Source organism: Cnephaeus nilssonii, assembly GCF_951640355.1.
Source record: "Cnephaeus nilssonii genome assembly, chromosome: 17".
NCBI lineage: Eukaryota > Metazoa > Chordata > Mammalia > Chiroptera > Vespertilionidae > Cnephaeus > Cnephaeus nilssonii.
In genome coordinates this window covers 6650015-6671309 of record NC_137088.1, presented here as the reverse complement: position 1 = coordinate 6671309, position 21295 = coordinate 6650015, and positions in this window count along the sequence as shown.

Genomic DNA, 21295 nt, shown 5'->3' with positions numbered 1-21295 from the left:
GGTTGAGCCTCCGAATGTCCCCTGGAGGGAAGGCCAGTGCCGGACGCTGTGGCACAGTGAAGGGCGATCATTTTCAACGTGTGCAAGATCTAACCGTGACACAGTGTATTCCTGTCCAGGGCCTGGGTTTCCTGAGTTTTGTAGGCAGCCTTGTGTTCTGGAGCGTTGGCAAAACGAATAATAGCATTATCTAATCATTGTCAATATCTAATTTTTACTTAGTGGTTGCTGTGCACCAGGCACCGGCTAAGCATTTGTCATGAGTAAATCTCATTTGACCCTCACAATAAGCCGGTGAGTGTGTGGTCACTCGCCTGGTGGAGCCTGAGCCTTTGTGCCGTGCTGGGAAGGGGGAGGGGTGTCCCAGAAGCGCGGCCACAGGGCCCTCATGAAGGGCCACGGGCCCGTGGAAATCACCGTTCTAATGTTGTGGCCAGTTCTGCCTGCAGCATTGGGGATGGCCTATGTATTCCATAAAAGCTGCCGCGGATTACGAACTCTGGGTGTCTTACAGATCTCTGCCAAGTTATCTGAAAGAGATGGCTGGCCATCGCTCCAGCAGGGATACCTCCTGGGTGGAGGCAGGGGAGGACCTGGGACGATACGGTCTTGCCCATTCAGATAGCAATTTAGGGGCTTAGATATGATCTGTTCTGCACAGAAGTGTTGGCCCTTCCCACAGACACATGTTCACCCCCAGATGGTCGCCTTTGGCCAGGGCTGGATTCCTGGAGCCAGCTCCTGGGGAGAACACAGGATCTGCTTGGCTTTTGCGAGAGGCTGAGCCATGCTCCGTTCACTAGAGGGCAGCAAACGCCCGACCGTGGTCTTTTCTGAGAGCCGCACAGCATCTAGATGTGTGTGAGCCTGGTGGTCCAAGAGCCCGTGCAGGGGGCAGGAAATGCTGAGTTATCCAAACCCTGGATGGGTGCTAGACAGCGCATACTCCCCAAAGGTAGCTCTCCCTGTGCGGGGACCCAGGATACCCCCAGAGGCAGAGAGGCTGGGCTGAGCTCTGCCCTGCAGGGCCCTCCCTGCAAACCCCTACAGCCCCTGAAGCCAGTCCTCTCCTCTGAGCCTGCTCTTCTCCAGGCACATCAGCCCTGCTCATGCAATCAACAGACGTGCCGAGGGCCACCTTTACGTGGTACCACCTTGTGTAAAGTGCTCCTCACCGCTGGCCCTTAACCTCAAGTGCATACATGCTAACGGGGGGACTTAGACAAGTGTTCATGGGGTGATGATACAATGCAGTATGACAGGCCTCTGCTCTGAGAGTGTGAACGGAGGCAGGCTCATGGGGGCCCCAGAGAGAGGGGCATCGAGATGAGCTGAGTAGATGTGGGGAACGGTGATGGGGAGGGGCTCGGGGGCGTGTATGAAGTGGAGGAGACAGTGCAGGGTGGAGGGAGTGTAGAAAGTGAAGGAAGTGCAGCCGCCGAGTGTGGACAGGGGACCGGCAGCAGCTGAGTCTTAGCCAGAGAGCCCGAAAAGCCGGTGAGGAGTTACAACAGAGTGAGGTACCAGGGAGGCACTGACGGTGGTTGGGAGGGGGAGGAAAATCAGGAAGACAGAGTACCAGGGCAGAGCAGAGGAGAGACCAGAACACTGGTCCTGGTGGGGAAGAGGCCTGAGTGAGGAGGGAGGCAGGGGCACTGCTGTGACTAGGATGCTTGTGCCCAATGACTGGCCTGGGGGTAGGAGTCCAGGGGGAACCTTCATTTTCATGGCTAAGGGAAAATTAACTCACTTTGAAGGTCTAACCAGTTAACTGCCACGATAATTTGAATTTAATTAAAAAAGGCCCGCGGCTTACGTCTGTAGCCGCTGACGGCGTACAGATGGTCAATAAGCCAGGTCCACCTGACAGTGTCCAACCAGGCCTGGAACCCGAGGACAAGGCATGGACAGGACACCAGAAGCCCCCAGCAGCAGATAAAACCAAGGAGGAGCAAGCATCGCCAGGCCTAGCAGGAGGCAGAGGGCTCGCCTGGGGGGCACACTCTCAGGGACTAGAGATGAGGAGGAGTGAGACAGTTTGGGAGCGGGTGTGGGGAGGTGGGGGAAGGTAAACACCACACCATGCAGTGTGGGCACAGAGCGGGCTTCACTAGAAAGTCACAGCCAACAAGATGAGGTCAGGGTCCCCCCTTTTCATCCCTTCCCCCCAAGGAGCGTGCAAGGAACCTGGGCACAGCATGGTCATGTTCCAGGAAAATTCCCCCTCTCTTCCTTTACCTCCTTATTGAGTCAGCATGGGAGCTTGCCTCATAAACAACCCGGCTCAGGAGGACTCCCCCTCCTGACAGGACTCCCCCCCCCCCCCCCCCCCCCGGGGAGCTGTCCTGGAATGTCAGCTACCAGCCACCACTGACCTTAAGGAAGTTGAAATCCTGTACAGCTCCTCTGGCTCAAGGAGGGGGAGCCACTGGTCCCAGATAGCTTGTTGCCTGGCAACCCAGGTAGACACTCCAGGGTCATTCAGTGGGCAGTCCTGTCCCTCACGGCACAGGCAGTAATCAAAGAGGCGTGAGGACGCAAGGGCTAACATTTATTGAGCACTTACTCGGGGCTCGGTAGCCACTTTACCGGTATTGCCTTCTTTCATCTCCACAACAGCTCCATTAAAGAAAGACCAACTATTTTTAATCTCCACTGTTCTGATGAGAACACTGAGGCATGGAGTGGGAACCGGAGGCTTGTCCAAGGCCACACAGCCAACCCATGGCCCTGACAAGACTCGAACTCAAGTCGTCTGGCTTCGGCGCTCAAGCTGTGCACCACTGCACCCCACTGCTCACAGGCAGCTGAGGTTGGAGAGCGGGTGCAGAGTTTTCCTGGTTATCTCTGCAAACCCTTCGCCACGCATTTCTCCTCCACTGGAGGTAATGCGTTTATTTCCCCAAACTTCTGACTTTGTGGAAACATCCTCTGCATGGGGACATGCTGTGCTCTGTCTCCAAATCTGACATCTGTTCTGTAGACGCACTCAACTCCCTAACAGTTTGACGTAGCTTCTGTTCTTTGACCATCCTCTCCCTCCTTCTCCAGGCAAACTCTGCTGCATGCTGCTCCTCTGGCACCTGGTGCCCTGGGGGCTGGAGGGGCTACCCCTCCTTTCAGACAATCTACTTCCATTCATGTAGACATCAAACATGCTAGTCTGACGCAGGTGGTCCCAAGAGGTATCATGGGGGTGCTGATTTAGTTTCCCTTCATCTCCACCGGTCCCCCAAACCAAGTCACCCTGGATGAGCACGGTCTAACTAAGAGCACTGTCTGCTGTGCCCGCGCAGCTTCAAGCCCCTCCTCCTTCCCATCCTCTAAGCTCTTTCCATATTTTAAAATCACTCCTGGAGCCAAGTCACACTGATGGCTCATACTCTACTTTCCCCCAGCTTTATGGAGGTATAATTGACAAATAAAAGTTGTATATGTATAGGGTGTGCCATGTAATGGTTTGCTGTCCATATACATTGTGAAATAATTACTGCAATCATGTCAGTCCACATATCCACCGTGTCTCACAGTTTGTTTGGGTTTTGGTGTGCTGAGAAAACTTAAGCTCTACTCTCTTCGCAAATTTCTAGTATACAATACAGTATTAACTAGGGCAGTGGTCGGCAAACTCATTGGTCACAGAGCCAAATATTAACAGTACAACAATTGAAATTTCTTTAGAGAGCCAAATTGTTTAAACTTAACCTTTTGCACTCGGATGTAGAGATTACAATTACTCTTTGAATGTATCAATAATTTGAAATATAAAAAAATGCAAATAAATAAGTTTGTATGAAAAGAAACTCCAGTTTTTTATTCTACTGCCGCGCTTTGTAAAATCTGGGGTATTTAAAAAATTAAATCCCGAGTAGAATAAAGGAATCGAGAAAAAAGCAAGCGAGTGCAAAGGGTTAAACTTCTTCTAACGCCATTTCTTCAAAATAGACTCGCCCAGGCCATGGTATTTTGTGGAAGAGCCACACTCAAGGGGCCAAAGAGCCGCATGTGGCTCGCGAGCCGCAGTTTGCCGACCACGGAACTAGGGTCACTGTACTGCACATTAGACCCCCAGAACGTTTGTAACCTTTGACCAACATCTCCCCATTTTTCCCATCCCCTCCCCCACCCCTAGCTGCTGGTAACCGCCATTCTACTCTCTGGTTCCATGATTTCAACTTCTTTCGATTCCACACATCCATGAGGTCACTCAGTATTTGTCTCTGTGTGTCTGGCTTATTTCACTTAGCACAATGTCCCCCAGGTTTATCCATGTTGTCCCAAATGACAGGATCTTCTTTTTCATAGATACTCCATTGTACATAATACATACTCTACATTTTCTTCTTTATCATTTTAAAAGTTGTTTTAATTGATTTTTATTGTTGAGAGTATTACAGATATCCCCCATTCCCACCCCCCACCATTGCCCACTCCACCTGGCTCCCACTTCACCCCAGGCCTTCACTTCACTATTGCCTGTGTCCATGGGCTATGCATATCCTATATAATATAGGGATAATATGCAAATCGAATAGCAGAATGACCGGTCACTATGATGCACACTGACCACCAGAGGGCAGACGCTCAATGCAGGAGCTGCCCTCTGGTGGTCAGTGAACTCCCACAGGGGGAGCTCCGCTTAGCCAGAGGCCGGGCTCATGGCTAGTGAGCGCAGCGGCGGTGGCGGGGGAGCCTCTCCCATCTCCACAGCAGCACTAAGGATGTCCAACTGATGGCTCCCGGACTGTAAGAGGGCGGTGCAGGCTGGACTGAGGGACACCCCCAAGTGCACGAATCTCGTGCACCGGGCCTCTAGTATGCATATAAGTTCTTTGGTTAATCTCGTCCCCTCCACCCTCTGAGATTTGTCAGTCTGTTTCCATGTCTCTGGATCTATTTTGTTCATCAGTTTATTTTGTTCATTAGATTCCACATATAAGTGAGATAATGTGATATTTGTCTTTCTCTGTCTGGCTTATTTTACTTAGCCTAATAATCTCCAGGTCCATCCACGTTGTCTCAAAGGGTAAGATAGCCTTCCTTTTTTACAGCTGCATAGTATTCCACGGTGTAAATGTACCATAGCTTTTTTATCCACTCATCTACTGATGGGCACTTGGGCTGTTTCCAGATATTAACTATTGTAAATAACACTGCTGTGGCTATTCAGGGTCTTTTCTGGTTCCAAATAAATTTTTGGAATATTTGTTCTAGATCTGTGGAATATGCCTTTCGTATTTTCATGGGGATTGTGTTAAATCTATACATTGCGTTGGGTAGCATGGACATTTTTGTGATGTTAATTCTTCCAATCCATGAATACAGTATATGCTTCCACTTGTTTGTATCTTCCTCTATTCCTTTTTTCAATGTCCTATAGTTTTCCAAGCACAGGTCTTTTACCTCCTTGGTTACGTTTATTCCTAGGTATCTTATTTTGTTGTTGTTGTTGCAATAATAAATGGGATTGTTTTCTTCGTTTCTCTTTCCGATGGTTCATTACTGGTGTTTTCATGTCCTTTTTTATGCCGTTGAAGTCCTCACCAAGTTCCTTGAGCATCCTTATAACCATTGTTTTTACAGAACTCTGTATCGGGTAGTTTGCTTGTCTCCATTTAATTTAGTTCTTTTTCTGGAGATTACTCATGCTTTTTCATTTGGGACCTGTTTCTTTGTCCCCTCATTTTGGCTGCTTCCCTGTGTTTGTTTCTATGTATTAAGTAGAGCTGCTACATCTCCTGGACTTGGTAGAATGGCCTTATGCAACTGGTGTCCTGCAGGGCTCAGTCACGCAGCTTCCCAGGTCACCCAAGCTGGGCACTCCACGTGCACCCCCCTGTGTGGGCTGTGTGCACCCTCCTGTTGTAGTTGAGCCTTGGTTGCTGTTGGCACATCACTGGGAGGGACTGACCCCCAGGCCAATCAACTACAAGGATCAGCTGCTACTACACTGGAGGAGCTGCTGTGCCGGGGCCAACCCCGGGAGCAGGACTTGCTTCAGCGGGGCTTTGGGGGCTACCAAGTCTGCCCCTTGAGTGTGTAGCTCGTGGAGGCGGATGGGTTATAATCTGATATGGTCTGAAGCTGACCCCTGGGCACACTGGCTCTGGAGGGACCACTTAGCAAGAGGAACGAGGTATGCCAAGGGCAGGTGCTGCTTGTTTGAGAGATTTTTAGAAAAGTCCAAAACATGAGGCACAAGAGACCATCTGTATGGAAAAGCAATTGGAAACACCTGGGTGGGCCTGCAAATTGGGTGGAGCGGAATCTCAGGTAATCACCCAAGTGGGGCTGACTGTGTTAGCCAGGTCGACGGAGACTCAGATTTGGCGTCCGCCTGCCAGCTCTGTAGGTGGAGGGCTCAGCAAAGCAACAACGGCCCCTGCCAGCACTTCCGTCTGGGAGAACGCTGCCCCTCCAGCTCTCGCCCTGATGCCAGACAATTCCCTTTCTCCCCTGGGTCCCTGGGCCTTTGGCGCCGCTGTCCCAGCGCTGGAACTCAGAGCAAGTGAGTGGGAGTAAGTCCGTGCGTGGGCCCTTAAGAGGAACGCCTAGAATGCCAGCAGCCCTTCGTTTCACTCACCCACAAGCTGGTTTTTACTTCCAGAAGTCATGGGGACTTTTCTTCCCAGCACTGGAACCTGGGCTGGGGTTCTGATGTGAGGCTGGGACCCCTGGCTCCTTAGCGGGGAGCCTCCGCAGCAGAGAAATTCCTCTTGATTTTTATCGTCCACACGTGGATGTGGGTCTCTACCCTTCCTACCAGTCTCCATTTGGCTGCTCCTTTATCCTTAATGACTGGATTTCTGTTAAGCTAGATTTCAGACATTCTGAATGGTGGTTTTCCAGTAATTTAGTTGTAATTTTGACGTGGTTGTGGGAGGTTCGAGCACCACATTTGCCTACGAGCTGCCAGCTACATTTTCTTTAAGTATTCATTGATGGATAGACACTCAGGTTGTCTGCATAACTTGTCTATTGTGAACAACGCTGCAGTGAACACTGGAGAGCAGATATCTCTTTGAGATTTATATCCAGTAGTGGGTTTGCTGGATTGTATGGTTGTCCTATATATATATTTTTTTTTTTGAGGAAACTCCATACTGTTTTTCATAATGGCTGCATCAATTTACGTTCCCATTCAACAGTGTACAAAGATTCCCTTTGCTCCCTCATCAACATTTTGTTATACCAGTATCTAGTGTTTTTTGGTAATAGTCATGCTACTGACGTCGCCTTTAGTTACCTCGTTGTGGTTTTCATTTGCATTTCCCTGATGATTGTGATATTGAGCACTTTTTCATAGACCTGTGGGCCATTTGTATGTCTTCTTCGGGGAAATATCTCCTCAGGTCCTTTGCCCATTTTTTAATTGGGTTATTTGGATTTTTGCCATTGCGTTGTATGTGTTCTTTATATATTTTTTGGATATTAACCCCTTATCTGATAAATAGTTTGCAAATATGTTCTCCCATTCTATATGTTGCCTTTTCTTTTTGTTGATTTTTTTTTTTCTTTGCAGAAGCTTTTGAGTTTGATGTAGTGCCATCTGTTTATTTTTACTTTTGTTGCCTTTGGTTTTGGTGTCATATCCAAAAAAATTATTGCCAAGGCCAATGTCAAAGAGCTTTCCCCCTTTGTTTTCTTTTAAGAGTTTTATGGTTTCTGGTTTTAGATTTAAGTCCTTACTCTATTGTGAGGTTTTTTTTTGTTTTGTTTTGTTTTTTGTTTTTTTGGATATGGTGTGAGATAAGGGTGTAATGTCATTCTTTTGCAAGTGGATATTCAGTTTTCCCAAAACCATTTATTCAAGTGACTACCCTTTCCCCATTGTGTATTCTTGGCAACCTTATCAGATTAATTGACTGAACATGTGTGGGTTTATTTCAGGACTCTAGATTCCCTTCCATTGGTCTATGTCAGTGGTCGGCAAACCGTGGCTCGTGAGCCACATGCGGCTCTTTGGCCCCTTGAGTGTGGCTCTTCCACAGAATATCACGTGTGGGCGCGCGCATACAGTGCGATTGAAACTTCGTGGCCCATGCACAGAAGTCGATTTTCGGCCTGGGCGAGTCTATTTTGAAGAAGTGGTTCTAAATAGAACCACACTTAAGGGGCCAAAGAGCAGCATGTGGCTCGCGAGCCACGGTTTGCCGACCACTGGTCTATGTGACTGTTTTTATGCCAGTACCATACTGTTTTAATTATTATAACTTTGTAATATAGCTTGAAATTGGGAAGTGTTATGCCTCCAGCTTTGTTCTTCTTTCTCAAGATTGCTTTGGTTATTTGGAGTCTTTTGTGGTTTCATACAGATTTCAAGGTTATTTATTTATTTATTAAATTTCTTTATTGATTAAGGTATCACATATTTGTCCTCATCCCCCCATTCCCATCCCATACCCCTCCCCACGCATGTCCCCACCCCCCTGTTGTCCTTAACCACTGGTTAGGCTCATATGCATGCACACAAATCCTTTGGTTGATCTCTCCCCTATATCCCCACCCTCCCCTACCCTCCCTCTGAGGCCTGACAGTCTGATCCATTCCTCTCAAGGTTATTTTGAATCTGTAGCTTGCTTTGGGTAGTGTGGACATTCACAATATTAATTCTTCCCACCTGAGAACAGAGGATATTTTTTCATTTGTGTTTTCTTCTATTTATTTCATCAATGTCTAAGGCTTTTCAGTGTACAATTCTTTCACCTCCTTCATTATATTTATTCCTAACTATTTTATTGTTTGTTATATTATAAATGAAATTTTCTTAATTTCTTTTTTGGGTAGTTTGTTGTTAGTGTATGGAAACACAGCTGATTTTTCTATGCTAATTTTGTATCCTGCAACTTTACTGAATTCATTTGTTAATTCTAATAGTTTCTTTAATTTTCTATATGTATGATTATGTCATCTGCAAACAGAGATGATTTAACTTTCTTTCTGATTTGGATGACTCTTATTTATTTTTTCTTTCCTAATTGCTCTGGGTAGACCTTCCAATACTGTGCTGAACAGAAGTGATGAGAGTGGGAAACCTAGTCTTGTTTCTGATCTTAAAGAAAAAGCTTTCAGCTTTTACCATTGAGTGTGATGTTAACTGTGGGCTTGTCATATATGGCCTTTATTCTCTTGAGGTACACCTTCCATACCTAATTTGTTGAGAGTCATTATCATGAAAGGATGTTGAATTTTTCAAATGCTTTTTCTGCATCTATTGCGATGATGATATGATTTTTATCCTTCATTTTGTTAATGTGCTGTATCAAGTTTATTGGCTTGCATATGTTGAACCATCCTTGCATCCCAAGGATAAATCCCACTTGATCCTTTTAATGTGTATGATCCTTTTAATGTGCTATTGAATTTGGTTTGGTAGTACTTTGTTAAGGATATTTGCATCTATGTTCATCAGAGATATTTGCCTGTAATTTTGTTTTCTTAAAGTGTCCTTGTCTGGCTTTGGTATCATAATAATGCTGGCTTCGTAGAATAAGTTTAGAAGTGTTCCCTCCTCTTCAAATTTATGGAAGAGTTTGAGAAGGATTGGCATTAATTCTTTTTTAAATGTTTGGTAGAATTCACAGGATTCTGGGCTTTTCTTTGTTGGAAAGTTTTTGATTACTGGTCTAATCTCCTTATTAATTATTTGTCTGTTTAGATTTTCTGTTTCTTCATTATTCATTCTTGGTAGGTTGCATGTTTCTAGGAATTTATCCATTTCTTCTAAGCTATCCCATTTATTGACGTATAATTGTTCACAGTAGTCTCTTAGGATGGTTTGTATTTCTGTGGTATAACTTGTAGTGTCTCCTTTTTCATTTTTATTATGTTCATCTGAGTCCTCTCCCTTTTGTCCTGGTGAATCCAGCTAGCAGTTTGTCAGTTTTGTTTATCTTTTCACAAAACCAACTCTTGGTTTTGTTGATTTTTTTTTCTATTACCTTTTTAGTCTTTAGTTCATTAATTTCTGCTCTAATCTTTATTTCCTTCCTTTTGCTAACTTTGGGCTTAGTTTATTCTTTTTTCTAGTTCTTTGAGGTGCAAAGTTAGTATTTTTACTTGAATCTTTTTTATTATTATTAATGTAGGTATTTGTCACTCTAAACTTTGCCTTTAGAACTACTTTTGCAGTATCTCATATATTTTGGTAGGTTTTGCCTCCATTTTTGCTTGTCTCAAGTCAAATTTTGATTTCCACTTTGATTTCATACTTGACCCACTGGTTGTTCTGCAATGTATTGTTTAATTTCCTAACTCACATGATCTGTGAATTTTCTAATTTCCCCCCAATTATTGACTCCCAGTTTCATGCCATTATGGTTTGAAAGACACTTCATATGATTTAAATCTTCTTAAATTTGTTAAGACTTGCTTTGTCCCCTAACATATAATATATCCTGGAGAATGTTCAGTGTGTACTTGAGAAGAATGTGTATTCTGGTGCTGTTGGATAGAATGTGCCTTAGTCTGTTAGGTCTATTTGCACTATAGAGTTATGCAAGTCCTCTGTTTCTTTATTGATTTTCTGTCTAGATGATCTATCCAATGTTAAAAGTGGAGTATGAAAATCCCCTACTGTTATTATACTGCTATTTATTTCTCCTTTCAGTTGTATTTGCTTTAAATATTTAGGTACTCCAATGTTGGGCGCATATGTATTTACGCTCCTTATATCCTCCTAATGAATTGACCACTTTATCATTATATAGTGACCTTCTTTGTCTCTTTGATCAATTTTGATGAAAGTCTATTTTATTGATATAAGTATAACCATGCCGGCTCTATTTTGTATTATTTGCATAGAATATCTCCTTCACTTTCAGCCTGTGTGTGTCCTTAAAGTGAAAGTGAGTCTCTTATAGGCAGCATACCTTTTGATGTTTTCTTAATCTACTCTGTGTCTTTTGATTAGAGAAGTTAATGAACTAATCCAATTGCACTTAAGTAATTATTGGCAAGTAAGGATTTATCATTGCCATTTTGCTGATCGTTTTTTCACTCTTGTGTAGTTTCTTTGTTCATTTCTTTCTCTCTTACTTTCTTCCTTTGTGGTTTATTTTTGGTTGTGGTACGGTTTAATTCCTTTCCTTATATATTTTCTGTATCTACTAGAGGTGTCTTTTTCTGTGGGCTTACATAAGACATAGTTATAACAGTCTATTTTAAACTAATAACAACTTAACTTCAATTGCATAAAACGCTGTAGTTTCACTTTTCCTCCCTCTGTGTTTTATGATATTGATGTCACACTTTGTCTTTTTATATTGTGCACCCATTAACAAATTATTATAGCTATAGTTATTTTTAATTATATTGACTTTTAACTTTTATACTAGAGATAAAAGTTTTTTTACACACCACAATTCCAGTGTTAGAGTTTTCCGAGTTTGACTTTATATATACCAGTGAGTTTCATATTTTCATATGTTTTCATGTTGGGACTTAGCATCCTTCCATTTCAACCTAAAGAACTCCCTTTAGCTTTTTCTGTAAGGCAGTCCTGGTGGTGATAAACTCCTTTAGCTTTTGTTTATTTGGGCATGTCTTTATCTTTCTCATTTCTAAAGCCCAGTTTTACTGGATATAGTATTCTTGGACTTCAAAATTAAAACATTTGCTCTTAAAAGATACTATTAAGAAAATGAACAGGAAGCTACAGACTGGGAGAAAATATTTTCAAAACATATATCAGACAAAGGACTTTTATTTAGAATATACGAAGGGTTCTTCCAGCTCAATAACAAGAAGGAACACAATCTAATAAAAAATTGAAATAGTAAAAGGTTTGAATAGATGGCAGAAAACACGTACACAACAAGATGTTCAGCATCACTAGTCATTAGACAAAAGCAAATTAAAACCTCAATGAGACACCACTACATGCCTAAGTATGATGAAAAGGAAAGGAAAGGAAAGGAAAGGAAAGAAAAAACAAAATGAAAGAAAAGAAAAAGAAAAAGAGGGGAAAAACAGAGAAAAGACTAACTGTATCAAGGTGGGTGAGAATGTGGAGCAACTGGACCAGTCATACATGGCTGATTGGAAAATTGGGGCAGATATTTTGCAGGATAGTGTAGTTACTTTTTATGAAGTTAAACATACGCCTATAACACAACCCAATCATTCCACTCCTGAGTATTTATCCAATGGAAAGGAAAGTATATGCCCAGATAAAGACATATTAATAGCACCTTTATTTTTAATAGCCCAAATTGCCAATAACCCAAATGTCCATTAACAGGTGAATAACAAATAAATTGTGGTTATCCATTTAATGCTATGCTACTCAGTGCGAAGGAATGAACTACTGACACATGCAATGATATGAAAGATTTTTCAAAAACTTTCTGATAAATGAAAGGAACGAAATAAAAACAAGTACCTACTGTGTGGTTCCATTTACATAAAACCCTATAAAAGGTACACTGAAGTGTAGTGACAGGAAGTAAACCAGTGGTAACCTGGGGTGGGGAAAGGGTTAAAAGAGGAAAGGGGGAGTGAGAAAAACCCTTTGGGGGATGATGAATATACTCACCATTTCGATTGTGCTGATAGTTTTTTTTTTTTATATAACAAGTGAATAGCAGATGTAAAAATTTATCAAATTGAGTACTTTAAATATGTGTGGTTTAGAGTAGGTCAATTATCGTTCAATACACCTTTTTTTTTTTTTAAGTCCGATTCTTGAGTTTTTTAATGGAAATCTCCAGCCTCTGGATCGCTATTTGAGCACTAAGGTCTGAAGGGAGAGGCTGCTGCTATTCTAAGCCAAGGCACCTGCCCACCTCCCTGGGGAGACACATCAAACAAAGGTGATACCCAAACAACGGTGTGGCTGCCTGGACATTTGGAAAGCAGCCCTTGGCATAAGAATTGGGATGAATAACGCCCTCATTAAAGAATGACAAAGCTCAAAACCATTTCAAGACATCACCTTGTCCAGCGTCACACAGAAAGGAAAACTGATGCGCAGAGCTCGGAGGTGATTTAAACAAGGTCCACGAAGGATGGTAGGACAGGTGTAGGGACAAAATGGTGCGTGAGCGTGTTCAGGGGAGGGAAGGGGTGCTGTGAGCACAGATGGACTTCTCTGTCTCTTCTCTCCTACCCCTGCAGGAGTCACTCACGCACAGGCGTGACTGCTTGCGGGCTGCTGGGTGGGTGGTCATAGGCCCCTTCCCCTCGTCTCTACCTCCCAGGATGAGCGAGAACCAGTGGCCGCTGCACCCTGTATCCTGGCCTGCACTCTCCTGGGGCCTCACCCCTCTCCTGGCTCCCAGGGGAGGGCTCCATCCTGCTGCTTGGAGGATGGGCTTTCTGCACCCCAGACGCTGCCCCGAGAGGCAGTAAATGCCAGGCACTTTCCTTCTCCCTGCAGACCTTGTGAGCTCATTCTGGTAAAAGTTTAATGCCTAAAAGTCAATTACACTTAAGGATGCTCTGATGAGCCTTACAACAGCCTTTTCTCAGGGCCATTCCGGCCTGCGGCTGCTTCCCGCTCCCCCTACACACTGCTGAGAAAACCTCCTGCCCTCCCTCGCCGGGCAGCAGGGGCCTGACCCCCGGCCTGGCCCCCAGCTTGCTGCGTGACCTTGAGAGAGGCCCATCCCCTCTGTGGGCCTGGCTTTGACCTTCACAAAAAGGAAGGGCTGCCTTGGATGCTCTCGGAGGCGTGTGCTCGGCTCGTTCATCCCTCCGGCCCCTCAGCTCTGGGTGAGCCAAGCAGGAGCAGGAACGGGAGGACACCTCCACGTTGGAGGCCTGTAGGCGCAGAAGTGCCAACAGGCAGAGTTGTTGTAAAAGGGGAGACATTCTGGGTGGGCTTTTGTTCATCGAGTGGGAAAACACTATCAGAGACATGCAAAGAACTGTCTAGTACACAGTCCCGGCTACGGTGGCCTGGCCGCCTTTCCTGCATGGCATCCAACTCCACCACAGCTCGGAACATTTCATTAGCTGGCCCCAGATGTGCCCCAGATGTGCGACAGCTGGCTTCGGGCACTGGCTAAGGGCTCAGGCAGGCCCCGGGGAGAGAAGGAGTGGAGGTGGCTGGGTTGTCCTGTGCTGGCCAGTGAGGCACAATTCACCTCTCATCTAGCCACTCATCGCTTCCCGTCCAGGTCCTGCCAGTCCTCAGGCTGGGCTTTGCATATTTCTCCTGCTCTCACCTCCTCCTCCCGCAATTCCCTCCCCTGGAGTGCCCTCCCCTTCTTGTCCCCTTCCCAAAGCAGCTCTGGAAGCTTCTCTGCTTCACTTCACTCCGAGATGGCTTAGAGGACTCCTGTCCCTCCCTCCCCACAGTCTCCATGTATCCCATCCCTGTGCGGGGAACAGCGTGGACACAGCGTGGAGGAGGCTCTGTCTAGGAGCATGGGCTTTGTCTGCTGCCCATGATCTGTACCTGCCCCCATCCTGCCACAGGTCAAATGCTGGTGGCCCTGGGAGATTCATCCCAAGTCCAAAAAGAAGGTGGCCCTTTTGAGACAGGGAGCTCAGCAAGAGAAACGGGACACGGGAGCCCATTTCTGTTCCACCTGCTCGGGGCGAAGGCTGCTTCAGAAAGGTGGAGCAGTGCGTGAACCAGGGGTCCCCTCTTTCTAGACAGGACTCCCTCATGTGACTCTCCTCGGACTATTATTTTCTACGCCGGTTGCAATGATGTCCTTTGCTGTGTGCTGACTAGGGATGGTACTGAAAGCATTTGACCTGATGAGGCGTGGGCACTGAGCGAACAGGATGGATGTCGCTGACTCCCGGAGAGAACCCTTGGAAGTGGCCAGAGGAGATGTAGGAAGGGAGGATTAGAGGTACGGACACTGCGACTCTTCAGTTGGGCCACAAGGCGTATTGGGGGGAGGGGGTCCACAGGGGAGGAGCCAGGGCAGCTTGGGCAGCGAGAGAACGTTTGGGGGGACTGGTTAGAATCCACGTACCCACACCCTCACCCGAGATCCCTTTCTGCCCGTGTCCTCTCTGACTGGGGCCCAGGGAGACAGAGCCGAGTTGGACTCACTTGCTGCCTAACTTCCAGTTGGGTTCACCGATAGGAGGCACGGGCAGGAGCCTGAAGGGCAGGAAGAGGCAGAGGAGGGTATTGCCCCGCCTCCTGCTTGCTCGGGGCTGCTTCTAGCAGTGGCCACGCTCCTCCAGTACCGCACAGCTCCTGCTAGCACCCTCCCCGGGCCCCTGGGGTCTAGGGCAGGAATGCGGCTGCATTGCTGGTCCCTGGGTGCCTGCAGGGTAGCCCTCGGGCATCTTGGCCTCCTGGTGTTCCTTCCCTCAAGTCGCCCCCTCCCACACTGTCCCAGGTTTGTTCGGCATGCCCGGCAGCACGCAGCAGGCGTGATGGCAGGCCACGTTGGGGATCAGGTCACAAGAGCCTGCAGTTTCAGTCTTGAGTTCCCTCTGCCTCTTTCTCTTGGGTCACTCATTCTGGGGGAGGCAGGCTGCTGGGTCGTGAGCAGCCCTATGGAGAGAGGCCCACAGGGCAAAATACTGACATCTCTAACAGTCAGCAAGGGTCCCGGTGCCAACAATCCCCTGAATGAGTCTGGAAGTAGATCCGTAGCCCCAGGCAAGTCTTGAAATGACAGCAGCCCCTGTGGATAGCTCTCCTGAAAGACACGGAGTCCCAGCCACCCAGCTAAGCCACTCCCAGATGCGCATAACTCGGTGAGGTCATAAGTGTCTGGTGGTTCAAGCTGCAGACTGTTGGGGTACCTTGTTACTCAGCAGTAGATAACGAACACAGTTGCATCCATACTGCTGCCTGACTAACAGGGGCTCAAGGCAGCAGCCGCTTAACTGACAGAAAAAGTTAGTATCTTAACAGTGCTGTGGTGGTTCCGGCATGTTCCATCTGAGTATTTTCTGACGGGTCCCCCTCCTGAAGATCTGGGTCTGGGGTGGGTCCGCAGTCCTTATTGGGGCCTTGACCAGGACAAGCCTAGGGACGGAGGAGGAAATAGGAGAAGCGGGAGGCGAGGGAAGGGAAGGAGAAGGGAAGTGAGGGGAGGCTGATAGGGAGTCAGGATAGAACAGTGGTCAGCAAACTGCGGCTCTCGAGCCACATGCGGCTCTTTGGCCCCTTGCGTTTTTAGCAAAGGCCAGCTTAGGAGTACCCTAATTAAGTTAATAACAATGTACCTACCTATATAGTTTAAGTTTAAAAAATTTGGCTCTTAAAAGAAATTTCAATCGTTTGTACTGTTGATATTTGGCTCTGTTGACTAATGAGTTTGCCGACCACTGGGATAGAAGATTCAGGCCCGAGTTAGGCCACAGGAATCCAGGAGAGGCACCTGCCAGCCTCCACCTGCTCATCCGAAGGGATCAGGGTGAGATCCCGAGCGTCCAGTACCGGGGAGAGCCCCGGACTGCCGGTTTGATGGGGTTAATTTAGCAGGATTCCTAGGTGAGTTTTCCGTGAGGCACCAATTCCTAACTGCCGAGCTCCGGCTCAGCGTGTGCTCTGCCTCTGAGGCAGCGTGCCAGCAGAGCCCGGCCCACAGAGGACCAGCCGGGAGCGGCCCGCTCCCTCCGGGGGCGGGGCACTCTGCTCCCCGCAGCGGGCCAGCAGCCTCCCATTACTGCGCAGGGGGGCCCTTTGTGCGGCTGAGTGGCCTCGGGGTACCCTCTGTGATTCATTTCCTGTTGTTCTGCTCAGAGAAATCCTGCCATTCTTTAAAGCAAGATTTGACATTTTTTACAGGACGAACTTCTGGGCCTTTTGGTCAAGAAAAAAAGCAGGGATCCTTTCTTTTATGTTTACAAAGCCATTAATTGGACTTTTTATAAAATTAGACTCCATTATGAGCTCAGTTGGAATGGGAGTGCAGCCTTATTTAATCCAAAACACCACTCTTAAAGGGTTCTTTTCAATAACCAAGTGCTCAGTGGCCAGGAGACTGGTAAGGTAGGCTCTGCCCCCTTCTGCTGCTGAAAGCCAGCGGCATTGACTCAGTGGTGCGCTCAGCGTTCCCCTGGCACCGCCGTGCGCCCACTCCCGCTGCAGAGCCATCCCCAGGGCCCCGCCTGCAACTCCTGCTTCTGTCTGCAGGCCCCACCCAGCTCCAGAGGAGGAGTCCCCCAAGCCTCTCCGCTGCCACTCTTTTCTTTTTCTTTTGTTAACCCTCACCTGAGGATATTTCACCATTGATTTTTCGACAGAGTGGAAGGGAGGGAGAGAGAGAGAGAAACATTGATGTGAGAGACACACATCGATTGGTTGCTTCCCACATGCACCCCTCCTGGGGCCAGGGATCGAGCCTGCAACTGAGGTCCATGTCCTTGACCCAAATCAAACCTGGAACCCTTCAGTCCACGGGCCGACGCTCCAAGCACTGAGTCAAATCAACACGGGCATGGCTGCGTCTCTTTAGTGGGCCTCTGTTTCAAGCCGTTGTGGGGAAAGTCCAGCTGACGCAGTGGCTCTGTCGTCAGCAGTGAAGGGTGATGCCCTGTATCCGATCGCAGTCCTCCAGAGTGCTCATGAAAATGCAGATTCCAAAATGAATTCTAGTCTTGCCGCAAGAAGAGACAGGAGTAGGGGTCTGGACTGTGCGTGTTAGGACCACACCAGGCAACTCCTGGGGTTCACGGGTGCTGCTGGACAGGATAAGCTTGCCAATGACATCTGGCTGCCCTCCTGCCCATCCACTGCTGGGTCTCCCCCATCCCACCTCTCCACTCTCCCCATCTGGAGGAGCCCAGATACAGCCCCAGCCCCCCCCCTTCCCTCCCCCACTTCCCCGGTGAAGTAGTCAGGTGACCTTTCTGCTCTGCGTGCAGGAAGCGTACCCAGGGGGATCTGAGGTGCTTTGCCCTGTTCCAGTCATTTCTGAGCAGATGGCCAGCACACACACTTCTCCTTTCCACCAACCGCAGTCTCTCAGTAGACACAGTTCCCACCCACCCACAGCTGTCCCTCAGCTCCGTCCCGGCACTGCCGTCTTTACTGGCCACGGCACAGACAGGTTGTCCTAGAATGACATGTGCCAAGTGCGTGAACCTTCACATCCCAAACCGTGAGCTGGCCGAGGGAGAGGCGGTCTGAGTGCCTCCCCTGGAATCCAGCTCTGTGCACCGCTCCTGGCACAGGGAGCCTCCCGCACCGGCCACTGCCCCAGCCTTGCCCACCGGCATCTGCCTGCATCTTTCCCGGGTCAGGAGGGTGCCATTTCTGGTCAGCGAGCTCGGGCATCTCACTGCCCTCCTCAGGAAACTCTCTCGCAAGAGAACACACTCCTAACCAGTCCTCCACCGAGTTCTAATCTTATTGTAGTTATCAAAGTAATAGCTTTCCATTGCAGAAAACTTGGGAAGCACAGGAAATGAACTGCATTATTCAAAGTATATTTTCAAAAATCTCTTCCAGTTGTAACTTCATTCATTCATTCATTCATTCAATCCTTCAGCAAATACTTGAGCTAACAGTTCTCTCCCAAAATAAGCGTGAGGGAGGGAGAACATAAACGTCCCAGAGCAATTCTCACTCCACGTGGAACTACACGTTGATTTCAATTAAATATATATTATACTGAAATGCTCCTTGGGCTCACATTTCATCTTGGATGGAAATGTCCATTAGCAGCCATTCCGCATTTCCTTTGTCCATTTGGATGGAGTTGTATTCTGAGCTCGCGATTCTCCTGGGCCTGGTGCTGCTCTCAGAGCACACCCTGCCTCTCAGCCATCTCGGAGTTCTTCCTTCAGCCCCGGGCTAAGAGGTTTGAGATCCCAAATGCTTTCTGTTCTTATAAAAAATCTCTTCGCCCAACTCCTACCGAATCCACGGCGGGCGCTGCGTTTTCTTTTGCACCTCGCTCTGAAAAGGGACAGCTGTTTGTCTAGCGCGGGGCCTTCAGATCTCGTTGCTGGTGCTGAATTTAGGCATCTTTTCTTCTACCTGTTTTTTTTCCCCCTCTTGCTTTGAAGTAATGAAAACAGGTATCAATTATGACTCTAAAAACAATTGTCATTTAGATGAATGGGAATCTATTTCGAAGAGAATGTGAGCGATAATGCACGTGTTTCCTGCCAGCACCGCCCCCATCCGATCCTATTGTAACCTGGAGCTTGAGGTGGAGGATAAACTCCCATCTCCTCTAGTATTCAAATCCACGTGGCTCCAAGCTCCGCTCTGTTCTCTGCGAGGGTGTCTTTCTTTCCTGGTGCCGCCTGCTCATGCAAAGTTCAAGAATCCCAGTGATGTTCACTGTACGTGGGCCTGGTGCGTTTGAACCCCAAGGGGAAAAGTCATGGTATGAACCCATTTCCTCCCAGGTGACTCGTTGTCCCCTAGGCAGAGTGCCTCTCGCATCCCAGTGACCTTCCTGTCTAAGGAGCTCTGGGTAGGAGGTGGTTCCATGAATCCCATGCCTGCAGAGCGCCAGGCCTCCCAAACATCCTGTTACACCTTCCTGCCATGTAGTGGGCACTACCGGTCCTGGATGGCCTTCTCCTCTTGGGTCTCAGCTGAGCTCCTGGATTTAGTCTTGGCTTCAGCGCTAATTAGCTGTAACCTCTGGGATCCCCTCCCTGATCTCCAGGTTTATTATCTGTAAAGTTGGCACAAAAAAGCCGACTGAGAGTGGTAGCCATTCTCAGTTGTGGCTCCTGGAGCGAGAGGGACCCCTTCTCCCCGCAGGAGTCAGCAGCGCCCATCACTGGGAGAGGGGTCTGCTGGGGAAGCTGGTCCCGAAGCCTCAGAAAGCAGGGATGGCCGTGAGCCCCTGCTCCTGCCACATCCCCTGAGCTTGTCAGGAATGGAGGAGCTCACCCCTCCCCTGACCTCTGGAGTCAGAATCCCAGGGTGGGGCCCAGGAATCTGTGTGAACAAGCTCTCCAGGTGACTCTCATGCACACGAGGTTTGAGGACCACTGTTCCAAACCATCTCCTCACCTTCTCCTTAACCCCACCCCAGCCATTTTGACCCTGAGACCCAGGAGACAACAGATGGGGTCTCCTGGTCCCTGGTGGAATGTCACTCAGCACTGCCTTTAAACCCGCTCCGAGACGCCCTCTAACAGTCACCGGGCCAGCTCCGCCACCCTGTCCTTCTCCACAACTCCACCTCCCTCTCCAGACTGCTTCAGCAGCTCCCCTTGCCATCAGCTTCACCAGCCCAACATCCCCCTGGCTCTGTGCGACTCCCCTCTCCTTCCTGCTGGAGCCCACAGGACTCTGTCCTTCTGTCCATCTGTAATCCTGGTCCCCTTTTCCAGACCCTCCCTCAATCTCCTAACATCCTGGTTGTGAGATAGACTCGTCTAATTCAAGTCCTGCCCGACGATGGTGCTGAGATCCAGGCACGGGCCTTAATTTCCTGCTCTGTGAAATGGGGATGGCAGCACCTGTCCCCCAGGGCTGTGGCAGGACTGAGATGAGGTCCTGGCACATGCCCGGCATGTCCTGGCTGCTAAGCCATGAGCTGTCAGGAGGTGGAGAGGGAGAAACAGAGTCTGCCTCCCGAGGGCACTTACAAGGGAAGAGAAGGGGATGGTGGCACTGGAGGAAGATCAGCCACAGGAATTACATGCCGGTCCTAGGTTCAGCGCCCCATCTCCCTCCCATTTTCACCGCCAGCCTCACCCCTGGTACATGGGGCTCCTGGCAGGTGGAGGAGCCTTGTTTACAGACCCACGCTCCCGTGAGAGTCACATAGTCATCCCCCAAGTCTTCCTGCGACCCGGGGGCCTCCGGCTCAGCTGTGAAAACTGCAATGAGGAAGGAGGTCGTTCTGCCTGGAGAACATTTCCCCGGAGTTCATCAGCCCTTCTTGTCTCTGGTTCCAAGTTCCACTGTTGCTGAGCTCGCTGCATTGTACTCATCAGCTCGAGGTCTGTCCTCCTCTCTCCTTCTTCGGGGCAGGGACTGTGCCTCAGTCATTTTGGTGTCCCCAGGCCCTGGCACAGAGGGCATGTCCCATACATGATACAGAAAGCCCCACGGCCCCAAGTTCTTAAATCTACCTTTTTTGGGGGTTTGGGGGGTGAGGGACTTGGACACCAGAAACTCAATCTTTCTTCCAAAGGCTCTGAGCCTGAGAGGCGCTGCCTAAATTGCAGGGCAGGTTGGATCTGGGGATCTGACCACGGACAGCGTGTGCCCACAGCCGTCCCCATGGGAACCATGTCAGGCAGAGCTCCAGCCCAGAATGAGCAGCCTGCCTCTGGCCTGAACCTGGCGGGGGCTGACGTGGGCACAGGGCTGGCTCGGGCCACCCGCAGGCCCCGCTTCAGGCGCCCAAGGGGGGGTTGCGACTGCAGGGACCAACCAGGTAGGCAGGTTGCC